Source organism: Geospiza fortis, unplaced genomic scaffold (genome assembly GCF_000277835.1).
Source record: "Geospiza fortis unplaced genomic scaffold, GeoFor_1.0 scaffold139, whole genome shotgun sequence".
Taxonomy (NCBI): domain Eukaryota; kingdom Metazoa; phylum Chordata; class Aves; order Passeriformes; family Thraupidae; genus Geospiza; species Geospiza fortis.
The window spans coordinates 1,198,475-1,213,675 of NW_005054406.1; the positions used below are offsets into that span (position 1 = coordinate 1,198,475).

Here is a 15,201-nt window from a genome sequence, read left to right on the forward strand (position 1 = left end):
ACTGTCGTTGGTTTAAGTCGAAGAAGCGAGGCAGAGACTCTAGCAATGCCATTAACATAATGCAACAAAGAAATAACATTATGACAAAACTTTTAAAGATCAATAACAAATTACTTCTCCCATCATTCAGGCAATTCTTATCTCTAATGGGCTTCAGCAGAAAAGAGGAGGCTTGGTTTTTAATTTGCTTCTAAACATGGTGAGAAAAAAATTAATTTTTACATTGGCATATTCAACCTGAGTGGTGTGAAAACTCTTGTAAAAACAGCTTCTTCCTTGGATATCGTATTGTTTTTTAACAACAGTTAAAAATTGTTCACTGTTCTATGAAGTTTTTTCAGATGATAAAGGAAAATTAGTTTGGGAGTGATACTGCATTTAATGTTATCCCTGTTATAATGAAGATCAGGTAATGTATTTAGCACCTGTATTCCTCAATCCTAACAAGTATGAAAAATTGCACAAAAAATGTATTAAGCAAAATGGGCATAAAGGCCAAGAAAGTCTACCATTTGAAAGAATGTAATGCTTAAAATGACAATTGATATATAAGTTTCAAAATTTTTGCTGAAATTAATGGATTTTATTAATTGTACTTTTCTAATGGCTTTCTTCTTCCCTAGGCACGAGCTTTAACGCCTCAGACAGCAGAAACAGATGCAATAAGATTTTTGGTTGGAACGCAGTCTCTTAGATATGATAATCAGGTAATTTTTCTGTCAAATATCAGTTGTAATTTTTACCACTTTTTGTAACATTGTTCTGATATCATCCCTCTTCCTTTCTTCCCCCTGTTGAGTATGAGCATTGATAGTCAAGTTGAAGACTTCTGTAGGTAGAACGTAAAGATACTGGTAGGAAATGGAGGTGAATGAAAGCTGTGCGTATTTTCTGAATATCATATCCCTCTTCTAAATTGTATGATTAAATCAGATTGATTTAGTAAAGAAACTGCCATATTTTTGTTAATTTGAATCTGTAGATGCTCTGGAACTGTCTTTAAATCCCCGAAGAGATGCAAAGTAAAACCAAATTCTTTAGTCCTTAATTGCTTCTAATGAGACTCTTGGTACATGCACAGTTCAGTGTACATGATGCTTCATAAACTGGATTTTTCAACATTCATTATTGGAAATCAACTGTGTCCTTTCTGATCATTCAAACAATTCAAATTAAAATTTGTGTGACTTTTATGGCTCCGTTTCTATTGGGCTGTTTCTTCTGAGGTTAAGTGTACGAGTTGTAATTATACAGCAAATTTAATTTTTGTGACTGAATTTCAGTGAAATCATACTGAAACAAGTTCTTGAGGCTGAAAGGGTTAGAAGGCAGTACAGAGTGCAGGTAGCAAGGCTTGGGTGGCAGGAGAGCTGCAGGGGTGGCTCTGAGAAGAGGCCAGGGGTTGCCTGTGCCAGACACGGTTGGTTCCAGTGAATCCACTTCAGGACGCAGGTGAGTCAGTTTCCCATGAAGGCCCTGTGCTGAAGCAGAGGAACAGAGTGAGATGCAAAGAGCATCAGAGAGAAACCACCCATAACCACCACTGCCCCACATCCCCCTGCCCCACTTGAAAGGATCAGAGGAGTCTGGGTTGAAGTTCAGCCTGGAAAGTGGGGGAGAGAAGGTACTTGTTTATTTTAACTGCCAATGAACTGATTCATTCACCCAAGTCAAGTCTGTTTTGCCCAGAATATTAGTTAGTAAGTGACCTCCCTGTCTGTAGCTTGGCACATAAACTATCTTGTTCCTTTCTTCCTGGTTTCTCCCCCATCTTTCCTGGGGAGAGCAAGTGTCTGGGTGGGAGTCTGTTAGCCAAGGCTAACATCCACCACAGAAGCCCTGGCACTGAATGGAGTGACCAACTCTTTGAAAATGGCCTGTAATGGGCTGCACAAAATCACTTGAAACCACAGCTTTGGGACACATAAGCTGTCAACTCCCAATTTGAGTTCATTACTCAGTAATGATAACACTGGATGAGACTCAAGAAAAGTTATTCCAAGGATAAGAGGGATGGAGTATTCAGTTTATTTCCATTTCAAGTAATATTTGGGCAAATACTAACAAAAGAAGTGGCAGACACAGTTAAAATTAAAAATTCAATGCACACAATTACAATTTTGATTGTGCTGTCTCTTGCTCTTCAAATATTTGGTATAATTTGGGGTTTTTTTTACTGTTACTTCTGTGATGGTTTTACAACTTGCTCAACTAATTAAATCCTGATACAAAATTGATGTAGAGGAGTGGTTCTCACCAGTTGATAGCCAGCAGATCTTTAATAATTTAAGTTTTCTGATTTTGATATGTTTATTTGGTATATGCTATGTATTTTGGAAATGTTTGCATATGTTTCAACTTTGAGTATGCTTTTCTTTCTCCAGTGAATAACATTAACAATAGAAATGGAGGACAATTTCTAGTGTGTTCACAAATGCTTGGAGGTTATTGGCCTTTAGCTGTGCCTCAGGCCATCATTTCTTCTCAGCTAGTTCCTCAGTCCTCAAGAAGTGCCCTAGGCTCAGCTCATTATAACTTAATTCAGCACTAGGTTCTCTGCATTTGCTTAGAAACTTTTTTAGTTACCTGACCAAACTTATGAGCTTTTCTTGCAACACTTAATACTTTACTAAGTCTTGCACAGCAAGAGGTTTTATCATGTGCAGATTATTTCTTCCCTTCTGGTCATGGGTAGGTATAGTGCAAGTGAAAGAGCAATAATTTTACAGCTGGCATGATAACTTTTGCCTCATTGAGGTATATTGCTGTATAAAGCAATTTTAGGTATTCATAGAATATATTTTAGGTGAAAATATTTTCCTACTAATACTAGTATTTCAAAGGAAAGGAAAGTTTTTATAAGATTTTACATTAGATTAGTATTTGACATATTAGTAGTGTATAGGACTTGGCATTTGGTCCTCATAACATGCTGCAAATTGTTTAAGGAGTAGCACTGTGTTCTGTATGGTGTACTTTTGGAACTTTTGTCCTCAGTACTTTAACTGTTGCTAAACTTTGTGTTTATTGTATGCATTGGAAATATCCAAGTATGTAATTTATTCTTTCCTCATCTCAGAACTCTTCAAGTTAGTTTCAGTCTTGTGTCTTAGAACTTAAAATACTTATTTTCATGATTTATGTAATGCGTTGCATCTGCTGTACTCAGCACCTCAAACCTTGTGTTCGGTTCTGGGCTCCTCGCTGCAATGAAGGCTTTGAGGTGCTGGAGTGTGTCCAGAGAAGGATGATGGAGATGGTGATGGGTCTGGAGTTACAACTGTTATGAGGAGCAGCTGAGGAAGCTGAGGTTGTTTAATCTGGAGGAAAGAAGGCTGGGGAGGGGTGGGGGTGTCTTATCACTGTCTACAGCTACCTTAAAGGAGGTTGTGCCAGGTGGGGGTCAGTCTCTTCTCCCAGGCAGGAGACAGGACAGGTGAGAGGAAATAGCCTTAAGTCACACCAGGAGAAGTTTAAGCTGGATATTAGGAAAAATGTTTTCATGGAAAGGGTTATAAAGCATTGGAAAAGAATGTCCAGGGAAATGGTGGAGTCATCATCCCTGGAAGAGCTCAAAAAGTATGAATATGGCACTTGAGGACATGGTTTAATGGTGAACATGGTGATGTACAGTATTTGGTATTCAAATACTTTCTATGAAATTTCTGTTGTCCTTAGTATTTAGTGAAGTGACTATTCCATATATCATGTATTCAAATCAATAGGAAGACTCTTAGCAAAAAACATTGGGGGAACCTTTGCAGTTCTTTCTGTTCTGCTGATCAGCTTATTCTGGTAGGTAGTGTTCATTGGCTGGCATTGCTGTGAAAGATGTAATTTTTCAACTCACAAAATGTAAACAATACTGCTGCATAAGAATTAAATTTCATATTTCCCAAAAATCTCAGTCTGGGCCTTTTGTGAGCTACCTGTGTGTATTGTAAAATTTTGCCCGATGGGTGGGAAGAATGAGGAGCAGGACTCCATGATATCAGAAGGCTAATTAATTACTTTATTATACTATATCATGCTATACTATATTACACTACATTACACTACATCTAAACTAAAACTGAACAATAACTCAACTGAACAAAATCTCGTGACTGCCTCCTGACTGGCCATCAGGACACAGCTTGCAGAGATTGGTCAAGAAAACAAAAATACTCACACCAGAATCTAAATACCAATTCCTTTCAGGTAAACAGTCTTCTATAATGCATTCCACTTGTGCACAAACACAAGAACAGCAAATAAGAATTGTTTTGATCATTCTCTTCTCTGCTTCTCTTAAGTTCAGAGAATGTGAATCTCAGGTGTGTTCCACCAGTTTAGAGCTGTCCATATCATCTGAATCAGAGACGTAATAGCAGAGAGAGGTTGGTGATCTGTGCCTTCAAAGGGCTTCAGGTGGGGTGAAGAGCACTCCCTTATGTGCTGAGTGATTTTCAACCTGGTTAGTGTGGGAAGAGATGTGTGTGACTGTAGGAAATGGGGTTTACATTTATGGTTCACTTTCTCGGGTGAGAAACTTGGCCTGAGTTGCCAAAGGAGACTCCAAGCAAAAACAAGATCTGAGGTTAAACCGATCTTTTTTGTCACTCTAAGATGGATATGCAGTTGATAGGGTAGATGGAAGATGTTCTGATTCTTGAATAGGTTCCTAGGTTCAAAGCAGCAAATGAAGTCTCAAAAGACAGTTTGCTGATCAACTGCAGAGGCAGTTCTATGGCTGGGATGATAAAATGAAAGAATAATATAGGTGATGAGGTCCAGGATTATGTTTGAAGGGCGAGTTTCTGATGACTGTTTGGGCAGTAAAATAAAAGGTAATGTGTAAACTCATCCCATTAAAAATAATAGTATTAAGATGAAGTTGAGACCTATATTGCAGCTTCTGTATTTTAAAAAAATCTTCTGTATTTCTGTATAGCTTTTTGCAGTGATTCAGTAGTTAATTTAGTTAACTTGATTCAGTCATGATGATAGGATAACTCTTGGCTTTTTTTTTCCTCTTCATTGTTCACCCAACTTTGAAAATTAATTTTTAATGAGGATACAGTTCTTCAAAATTTGTGAGTCTTCTAAAATTTATTTGTCCACTGTTGATCTTAGGGGAATTAGTACCATAACTAAAGTTCCTTCTGTACATTATGCCAGGCTAAAATCTTCCTAAATTCCTTGTTTTCTGCAGCAACTATAGAAAAACAGCTGACTAATGAAAGGGAGAGAAAAATGACAGACCTATTAAAAAAAAAAAAAATAACAAAGAAACCTGCAACGAACAAAGATGAAAATAATAAAAAGCAAACTTAGTTCTGTCTTTTAAAAATATTATTGATATATTTAAATATTATTGGTTTTCTTCATCTTTCAGTACTTTGTTTCCATATAGTATGAAAAGAGCAGATTTGTATCTTCGTAGTGATATGTGACTGCTAAAGTGAACTGTCAAAGTTTCTTACTGACTGTAAAGTACTTGCTTCAAGAAGAGTCCTTTCCCTCTCTCTCCTTTCTTTGCAGATGATTTGAATTATATGATTTGGATACAGAAGTGGTGCAGACATTTACACTAAGGATTGTAATGTTGTTATTTTTGTTTATTCCTATAAGAAGCATTGAATTGTAATACGTGGCTTATTTACTATTAGCCATAAAATGAAAAATCACCTTCAAACTTTAAGTTGAAAATGGAGAATAAGCATGGTATTTCCCCAAACAGGGAAATTGCTTGTGTTTTCCTAGAAAAGTTAATCCTGCATGAAATCAGTGATATAGTAAATTGTTAGTATAACAATTAATTAAAGTAGATATTGGTTATAAAAATCTCATTGAATTGTTCCATGTAGTCATTGTGTATAATTAAGACCCACAGGAAAACATTTGAAACCCTAATGTTCTATTTTATTGTATTTGCAGATTCACATCATAGATTTTGATGATGAAAATAACATTATAAACAAAAATGTTCTCCTTCATCAAGTGGGTGAAATTTGGCACATTAGTACAAGTCCTGCTGACAAAGGTGTACTTGCAACCTGCTACAATAAAAGTAAGTCCTTTTAAAATATGCTCAACTTGTACAAGTGCTTTGGTATTTTTGAATGTGTCAAGTTCAAACCTCTAGCCCAGGTGTAGACACTTTGAGTTGGAATTATCAAGCCAAGCATTTCTAAAAAAATCTGCAACACTTTTAATTATACCTAATTTGTGTCATATCCTTAGGTTATCTTGGTTAGAAGTCAACTTCTGCATTCATGTTAAGAAAAGCAGCAAAATGAACCTTATGTTTGGCTGATGAATGCAAAACATGGCAAATAAAATATATTCCTGTTACTTTAAGCATAATTTTTATTGATGTTTGCTTTTGAAAGTGCAAGTAAATGTCTTTCAAAATGTGCTGGCATCAAGCTTTACCTAAAACTGCAGATGAAGTTTGTATATAATGTTATTTTTCATATTTGAAATGCAGGTATGCCTACAGAGGGCTACAGCTTCTTATCTAAATATTTCCTCAGTAGGAATGTTCCTTGTCCAACCTTACTTACCATAAGTGCACAACTATTGAGATTAAGGGTCTCTGTGCAATTCCTGAGTGAGGCAGGTGTGAAGATTTTCTGTCATGAGGCTTGAGAAATCCACATGCATCACTTGGAGAAGGGGGTGAATTTTCTCTCTGACAAGAAATCTGAGGTGTCAATTGAAATAAATATTATCTCATCCAGTCAATACTCATCTGTTGTTTCATGGAAATGCAGTCCAAGAGTATAAGAATTACAGTTAGTTTCAGGCTTTGTACATCTGTGAACAGCTGTAGAGATGTGTGTTCCTGCTGTTCCGCCTTCTGATTATGCTAGGGAGAGGATTCCAGGATTGCCTAGTTCTCCTAATTCTTTTGGATTGAAAGAAAACTGCTAAAATTTGAATTTATTTCACAAATCTTACATGATTTTTTAAAACCAATGATAGTAGATAAGTTAAGTAGATTTTCCCATTGAAGTGATTGTGGGCATTTTGATTGAGAGGCTTTCTGTGAGATTTCCAATTTCCTTTGTTGGACCTAATAAATCACATAAATGTTTTCTATTCCAGATTATTTGTGTTCTAGATTTAGTTTATCTGATTTCTTAATATTAAGCTCTGTTGTTTATTCTTCATGCATCCTACTTTAGAATTATCATCCATTAACTTTCTGCAGAAAACAAGTTCTCATTCTCAAATGGTGATTACTGACTCTAAATAGCAATGTATAGAGCTGAAAGCACTCAGTGTGGGGTTCTGTAATAAGGCATACTGAGTTCAGCAGACAACTTATTTCAAGTAGTAATGCAACCAAATTAAGCAATCAAAACCTTTACAACTCTTAATGTATTGCATTTCTTTGTTGTTTTAAAAAGACTCAACTCATTTTCTCATTGAACTACAAGTCAAATGAGATGATGCTTTCAGGAACAGCTGTAAGTATTGTGCCCATCTCTTGTGTCTGGGCCTTGCACTTCTGTCAAGACTTAAACATTGTTGAAACTGGGATATTGAAGAAATGTGAGATGTGTCCATTATTAATAGCTGTTTTTTGAAGTTGCTTAAAGAAGTGATAAAATATGGCATTGAAGAGAAGTGGAATTACATACATTTCCCATTTCCTAGCTCACTGGATGAGCTAATGGAATAGGGTGAAATTTCCACTTTTATATTGGGAAAGATACCGAGTTTTCTTTTACTCTTGCATATTTGCAAAGAGTTATCATAACTGATGTATGAAAAAAAGATGTTGTAGGTGCAAATACAAGGGCTGTCCTGATCTTTGCTTTTTGTTAAGATGGATTTGCCTTTTATATAGGATATTTGGGGAATATAAATTTCTTTTTTCAAATGCAGTGAAAATCTTTCCATGGTATCCAGTTGTTACCATCCCCTGCTACGTTATAGAGACATTGAGACTCTCGTTTATTTTTTACTTGACTACCTGTTAGTTAATACTACTGCCTGAAAGTCACAGATGACACCAGCAATCTTACTCTATGTTTTGAAATACAAATGAGGTGCTGGCTTGCTTCTCTTTTTTCATGAGGGAATTAAACTTAGCAAAATAATGTAATATGCAAAGCTTTTTTGATAATTTCTTCTGAATGCTCAGAATTCTGCATGGGAAATGGGTGTGTGCATTCAGCTGGGTAACAATGGGCTGTCTCTGGGGTCAAGGTTCAAACAGAAAGTTTAAGCCATGTCTGTCTTTGAGAACAGTAATTGTGTACTGGTGCTCGGAAGTTTTTACTACTCTGGTTGAGAGATGCCTTGAATTGATATACCAGAAGTCTTAATCAAAACTCAAAAAATTCTCTTAGGTGGGGAAGTTCCTACATTTGAATTGGTTTTGTTGTTGCTGTTTTGTTGGTTTTTTTAGTTTCAAAGACACTATTTTAACTACTTCTATGAAATCGCACACCATCATGCTTAGATCTAAAGGTTTTTCCCATGTGTGTGGATATGTAGATGTGTATGGATTGTTTTCTCCTGAAACATGTGGGTAGGAAACCTCATTCAGAAGTAGAAACAATCTGGTCTTGTCACTCTCTGGGAGCATGATTTTTTTTTTTCCTCCTGCCTTCATGGATATGTGAAATAGTTTTACTTGTCCTTGACTTGTAAGTGAAAGAGGCATAAAGAGGTGGAACTTAAAATGTATTTATTATTTATTACACCTAACGAAGAACAAAGTCATGTACTTATGAGTCATAATAGCTATGCTTCTATGTCAATAAAAAATAATTTTCTTGTTGTCCACTAGATTATTTTCTTTAAGTGCTTACTTTTGATAAAATAGATTTTTTGGCCCTAAATGACTAAACTTGCAGCAACCACAATTCAGTCATTGTTTTGAGATGAACTTTTGCTTTTAGAAACTCTCAGCAAAATATGTCAAAAGTGCCAAGTATAGCACATTTCCATGACTGGATGCAGACTCTCCACTCATATTTTTGGCTTTACTGCCTTTTTACATGAAGTCCATCAGAATATTTACTGACATTGATTCTGCATATCTTTAAATTCTGTGATTTCAAGAAAAGAATGTTCCCCCAAGAAAGTAAAAATAAGATGGCTCATCTTCTTGTTCACAAGAAGTCACAGGAAAATTTAAATCCTTGCTGAATACGTAATTTGGGAACTATATTCTCTAAACAGTCAGTAAAGTTAAATGAAAGGGTGCTCTGTATTCTTTGTTCAAGATATTTTACTAGAGTACCAATGTATAACTAGGTTTTAAAAAGGAAAATACCTTCCTGACTCTAAAATCAAAATGCAGGAAGCAGCCTTTTTTTGTTAGCATCAGTATTTACAATTTTGTCTAAGTTTGACATTGAAAAAATACAAGGCTTTATTAATGATGCATTCTCAATTATGATATTAACTAGAATAATAGTGGTTCCAGTAGCATTGGAACAATTGTGTCTTTGGATATTAACCAGAAATTCCATTTTCTAGGATGTTTTGTCTTAATGTATTGAAAAAAAATTGTGGAACTGTGTCTCTTCTCAGGCCCCTCCTCATGCACACACTTCAAAAATACTGACCTAATCACATAATTACAAAGGGAGAACTTATTACTCTCAGTTCCTGCCTCGTTTGTAGTGGTTTCCCCCCATCACTGATCATGAATATGCCACTTAGGAAATTTTATACTGTTATGACTGATTTTATTCTCAAGTGTTAGGCTTACTAGTTATGTATAATCTTGTCCAACCCCCAGAAAAGATCAGGAATTTGCTATGCTGGTGGCACAGCAGTTGCCTGTGCTACACATTTTTAACTCACCAATATTTTGTGCTAGAAATGTATTAAGACCATGCTGGTGTAACTGACATTACTGAGAGACAGAATGTGTCTTCAGGAGACACTGAGAAGTAGCTCCTCTTTTTGCAAATGTGTTTGGCAGCTAATTGATGTTGTGAGAATTAGGAATGTTATATTTTATCACAGATTCCCTAGGTGAAGAGAGAAAGTGCATAAATATATGAAAGAAGCTAAGTATAAGAAGAGAAAAGAAGGGTTATAGTCTGAATATCTCAGGGGCAGGGGAAGAAGGCTTTGTAAAATTAATATCTGAGGTATCCAGAAGAACTCAAACACTATTGGTTTTGTGACATGTTGATGCATCATTTTTCTCTTCTACTGCAGCAAATCAACTGAATTAAAACAGGGGTGTGTTTTTTTGGTTTTTTTTTCCTCTTGAAGAGAATAAGATTGTTACTGACAGCTTTAAAGTAGGTAAAAATCAAGGGGAGAAATTAGTTTGGTAGTCTTTTAGCTTTAGAAGTTAAATTAGATTGTTAAAGTTCAGTATGAGACAGATTAGGTCTTAAAAAACTAAAAGGTTGGATTCTTGAGAGAACAATGCAATTTAGGCATGTTTTTTGGACGATGATAATAAAAGATGACTATAAGATAGAGTGCTACAGTTGCATTGTAATTTGTTTAATGCTGAAATTTCTGAAAATTTACATGTACTTATTTGCCTATTATACTTATTAATATCCTAAAGTTATGTTCAGCAAAGCAGAAATCATATAATTTGCTTTACAGTAGCCCAGAATTAAAATGGAGGATGCTGCATTTAGTGCAAAATCTGTCAGAACAATTCTAGGAACTTTACACCTTTCTTCTTTTTACTGGTCTGGCTAGTTGTAGTCAGTTGACTATTCTCTTTTTTATTACTTTCATTAAATTAAAATTGGACAGAAGTGGCACTTCTAAAAAGTGAATAAGAAAGGTGACAAAGTAATTAAGGAGACCATAGCATTTCCTAGTAGAAATCCACACTTAAATATCAGAAAAGAAGAATTATGGGGTGGGTTGAGGGTCAAGAATGTACCCTTCAAATAATGATATGAACCAAGGAGAATGATGGTACACTAAATATAATAAGTTTAAAAATGAAGATAAATTAGTCTTCAAGAAGTTGGTTACTAACCAAGCACTGTCTTCAACTGCTAAGGGGAAAATCATTTCACGTGTGTATTCCTACTCCAAGTTTGAAAGGAGCTTGCTTCATTATTCAGAAGAGCATCCTAGCCTACTCTAGGATAATTTTTTCGTTGTGAAAAAGTGAAATGACAAAACCCTGTAATTTACACTAAAGGGGAGTATCTCGGGAACTAGAACAGTGGAGACCTGACAAAGTGCTAGACTCCATTGGAAAAATATCTGTATACAGTCTCAATATTACTCAAGTTTCAGGCTATAGGAGGGGAATTCAGAAAGCCATTTCATGGACTTTTAATAATGTTCTGAGGCAACAAGAAATACCAAGTCAATGGGCAGGGGTGTGTTTAATAATTTTTGTATGTAAAGTAGGTGATGGAAGCCTCAGCTCTATAAATAGCCAAAAAATTTGGATTCCTGCATTAATACGATGATTAATATGATGCTGGGTAATACTTGGAAATATATTGATGATGCCCTTTTTGTCATTCCAGCTTATCATACACTGTTGTGAGGTGTTTGGAAAAATTTCCAAGTTAGGTGGATTTGCTGTGTAGGTGCAGATTTTATGTGGGTTCAGGGGCTGGGGGAGTCATGCCTTGAATTTGCTTTGTTTAATGCAGAACTTATTTTTAATCTGTTGCCTTGTTTATACACCCCTCCCTGTCTCTCACCTGCTGTTTTGGGATACTGTTAAAATGGAGGCAGACTATTTCCTGTGGACTTATAAAGTAAACTTTAGCTGCATCATTAAAGGAATGGGGAAGTCAGAGGGATTTTTCTGTAAGCCGTTTAAAGAATTCTGCAGCCATTTGCCAGTTTGCCAGCAATGGATGGCTTCTTTTCGAGTGAGTCTTGGATCTGGTCTCTGTGGACCAGAATACTAAGTAGAAAGGTTGAAGTGAATGATTATGGTGATGAATCTGGGGAAAGCTGTCATTCTAAAATAATGTTTTATAAATATAATTATAGCTTATACAGCATTATTTGCAAAATCTGAATATAGCTTTCATTATATCCTATAAGCTAGAATTAACCCCCAGATTTGTGCATTGCTCTGAGATACAGATAAATCTATTTAGCATGTCAGTAAAGAAACTAGTGGTTTGTTTGAATTTTGATTCTGTGTAATGGCCAGCTACTTGGGTAGTTACTGTGTTCTGTTACATGTTGAACAGAAACTTAGCACTGGTAAAATTGTTTGGGAAGTCAAGGGTTAAGGCAAACTGCTGGTGGGTTTGCATGACATGATGGGGAGATAATGGAGAGGAAACAGAAAAATGATCCAGACTGAAAACTCTGCATAGGTGGAAAATAGTTTGCCTGCTGAATCTCCAGTTGGCCCTTGGTAGTGGTCTCCACTATTGCAAAGGTGAATTTTTGGGATGTGATTGTATGCAGCTACCCTGGGAGCAGGAGAAAGATGTGCTTGGAGGGGCAAGAGTGAAGGACCGTGTCTCACAGCATAATTGTAGACAATTGTACTGTTGCTGTCACAGGTCTAATAGGGAAAATGCTTGCTGAAAGACAAAGTGAGGAAATTAAGTCAATGGTGGAGTTGGAGAAATAAGGAGATCCTGAGGAAGGAGATCCCAAAAACAACTAAGGGATATGTGAAAACACAAAGAAGTGTGACGTGGTAAAATAGCTTTTGGGCAGTCAGTCAGTGGGAGGCTTGAGAAATGTTAGAGATAACACCCTTAGGTGTTAGCAGAGATTGTCCATACAAAAAACTATTGGTGTGGTTAAATGTCTGCATGTTTTGGTTTTTGATTAGCATTTCTTGTTTTAAATTTTGTTTCTTCGTTATCTGTGGCAACTTCTGCTATTTTCCTGTTTTTCTTCCTTTCTGTGGCATTTACAGAAAGGATTGGTGAAATAATTTGCCAAGATGTTAGATCCATATTGTTGGAACTAACTTTTAGCTTTGTTGCTGTAAGATGAACAATGGTCTAGAGGCTTCAGCTTCTCTTTCAGCTGTTTTAAACTGTGCCAGCAAACTAAACAGAATGGTTATGCTGATTGTATGCAATTGTAAATTGTGTTGCAAGGGTATTTTCACGACCACAAGAGTACTTTTATGTTGAAAACAGGAATTGAAAACCTGAAAATTAGTTTGTCACAGCATAGGTGATAAAAATAACAGCATTGAAGTCTGATGTTTGGAATGATTTACTCTAATGATGTCACGTAGGGTGGAAACCGATGTGAAAAGTATGTGTGTGAGCTGTATCAACACTGAAAACAATTTAAGAAAACGAGCCTTACCTGCTAGTTTGTGAGGGATAGAACCCGCTGGCTGTGCAAGTCTTAATGTCGAATAATCAGGTTTTGGTATCAAACAGCTGCATGTTTGTTGGTTGGTTTGGTTTTTTTGGGTTTTTTTTTGTTTTTTTTTTGTTTTGTTTTTTGGTTGGTTGTTTTTTTGTTGGTTTTTTTTTTTTTTGGGTTTTTTTTTTTTTTTTTTTTTTGTTTTTTTGGTTTTGGTTTTTTTTTTTTGCTTGCTTGGTTGTTTTTTTACAGCAGTATTGCTGTAATGAAAATTTTTGCTGGAAATTGTAACCTGTAGAGTAAAATAAATAATCTCAGGTTATTAGACTATTGTAAGGTTATATATGTATTCTAATAACTTGGAACAGGGCTATGGCAATGACCTAGGGACTGATTTGCAGTAGAGCCTACTGTTAAACTGTGAGGGTGCTCCCTGAGCAGTTTTGGTGTGGGCCAAGTTACAGTGTACTTTCAGACCATAATGCCCAGATGTAGTCCAAGAAATTCATGAGTAGTTGGAGTGTAGCCTCCTCCTTTTAAGTTAGCCTCCAAAAAATTTCATTTGATTGTGCTTTTTGGCCTCAGGGCTGGAGACCTGTACCTGACATTATTTTAAGCAAGTTGCCAAAAAAATAAATACCTGTCATAGTTTTCCATTGCAGACCTCTATGAAATACAGAGACTGTTTTGGAGAATGTATTGAAGAGAAACATGCAGGTACTTCAGAAATTAGATGAAAGATGTGATAAAGGTGTATATGAAATAAATTATGGTATGAAGATCTTGTCAAGAATTTCTGTTCTGCTGATCTCAATAATACACTGTTCCTGTTGTGTGGCTTATTCCACAAAATTGAGTAATTGTTTTAGAGATAATTTCAGCCTTCTAGAGAAGAGGATATTTTGAAACAGTTATCCTTTTTTGTATAGCATTTTTACAGTGTCTGGTGCTATGGGGTGGTTTTGTTGTGATAAGGATTAGTAGGTGTTGTGGAGGTTCTTAAAGAATCTTGATGAATTAAAGTAAAAGCTTCATGCTGCTCAATTTGAAGAGAATGTTTAATTACTGGATATTAGGTGCACGCATTCATTGAGGCAAAATTAAGTTTCTAGCAATGATAATTGTCTTAATTCATACTCGTTCTTTCTTCTGAAGAAGGCACTTCTTTTCTATCTGCTTTCAGGTACCAAACGCTGAATCAGATCATGAGCTGGAGTTGTTTGCCAGCTTCGTGATTTCTGAGTTCATAGAAAGGCTTATCAGGTTTTCATGGGGCTGTGAAACAATCACTTCTCTTTTATTCTCAGTGCCCTTTGTAAGGATGCTGATGGTTTGCTGATTTCCTCATCTACTGCTGCACACAAGGCCCAGAAAACTGTCAGTCTTGATATAAAGAACTTTTTCCTGAACTGTAACTACCACTTTAGAGTACAGCATCATGTTGGGATGGCTTGAACTGTTTTTCTCTACATGCATTAACTAACTTTTGTAAGCAGAGGAGCTCATCTTTTGAGTCCTTCTATTCTCACCTTTTCCATGGCATGAAATTACCTGAAACTGTCAGGTCTGCAAGATGAGGTACTTGACACTGTTACACTAATAATGCTGTTTCAGGAGCTCGCAGTGGAATGCTTCCTCTGGTTTTAACTTTGGCCTTTCAGATAAATCTTTGTTTTAAGTCCATGAGATAAAGCTAGATTAATTCCTTTCACTAGGAAGAGGTAAAACTAAATTTAAAAGCAGAATTTTTATCTAATCTAAATTTAAAAGCATAATTAGTAAGTTTCTATGTTGCTGTCGTCTTTTGTATTTGTGCTTGCCTCTGCTTCTCCTAAGAATTCAAATTCTTATTCAAATCTATGGAAACATATGTGGAAACACATTTATTGTCCCAGTTCAAATGTATTTTTAAACTCCTACAAAAATAGATTTTGCGCTTCTGTTTCGTGT

The 15,201-nt window shown here is 35.9% G+C and overlaps 1 protein-coding gene across 1 annotated transcript in view; it reads left to right on the forward strand.

Annotated features, from left to right (window-relative positions):
- Nucleotides 1–615: 615 nt before the first annotated feature.
- The window catches only part of EIPR1 (EARP complex and GARP complex interacting protein 1), a 64,361-nt gene continuing 49,775 nt past the window's right edge, over nt 616–15,201 (forward strand). The window contains exons 1-2 of the mRNA XM_031061281.1: nt 616–707; nt 5,920–6,052. The gene's annotated coding sequence lies outside the window, so the exon portion shown is untranslated. The remainder of the gene's footprint in view (nt 708–5,919; nt 6,053–15,201) is intronic.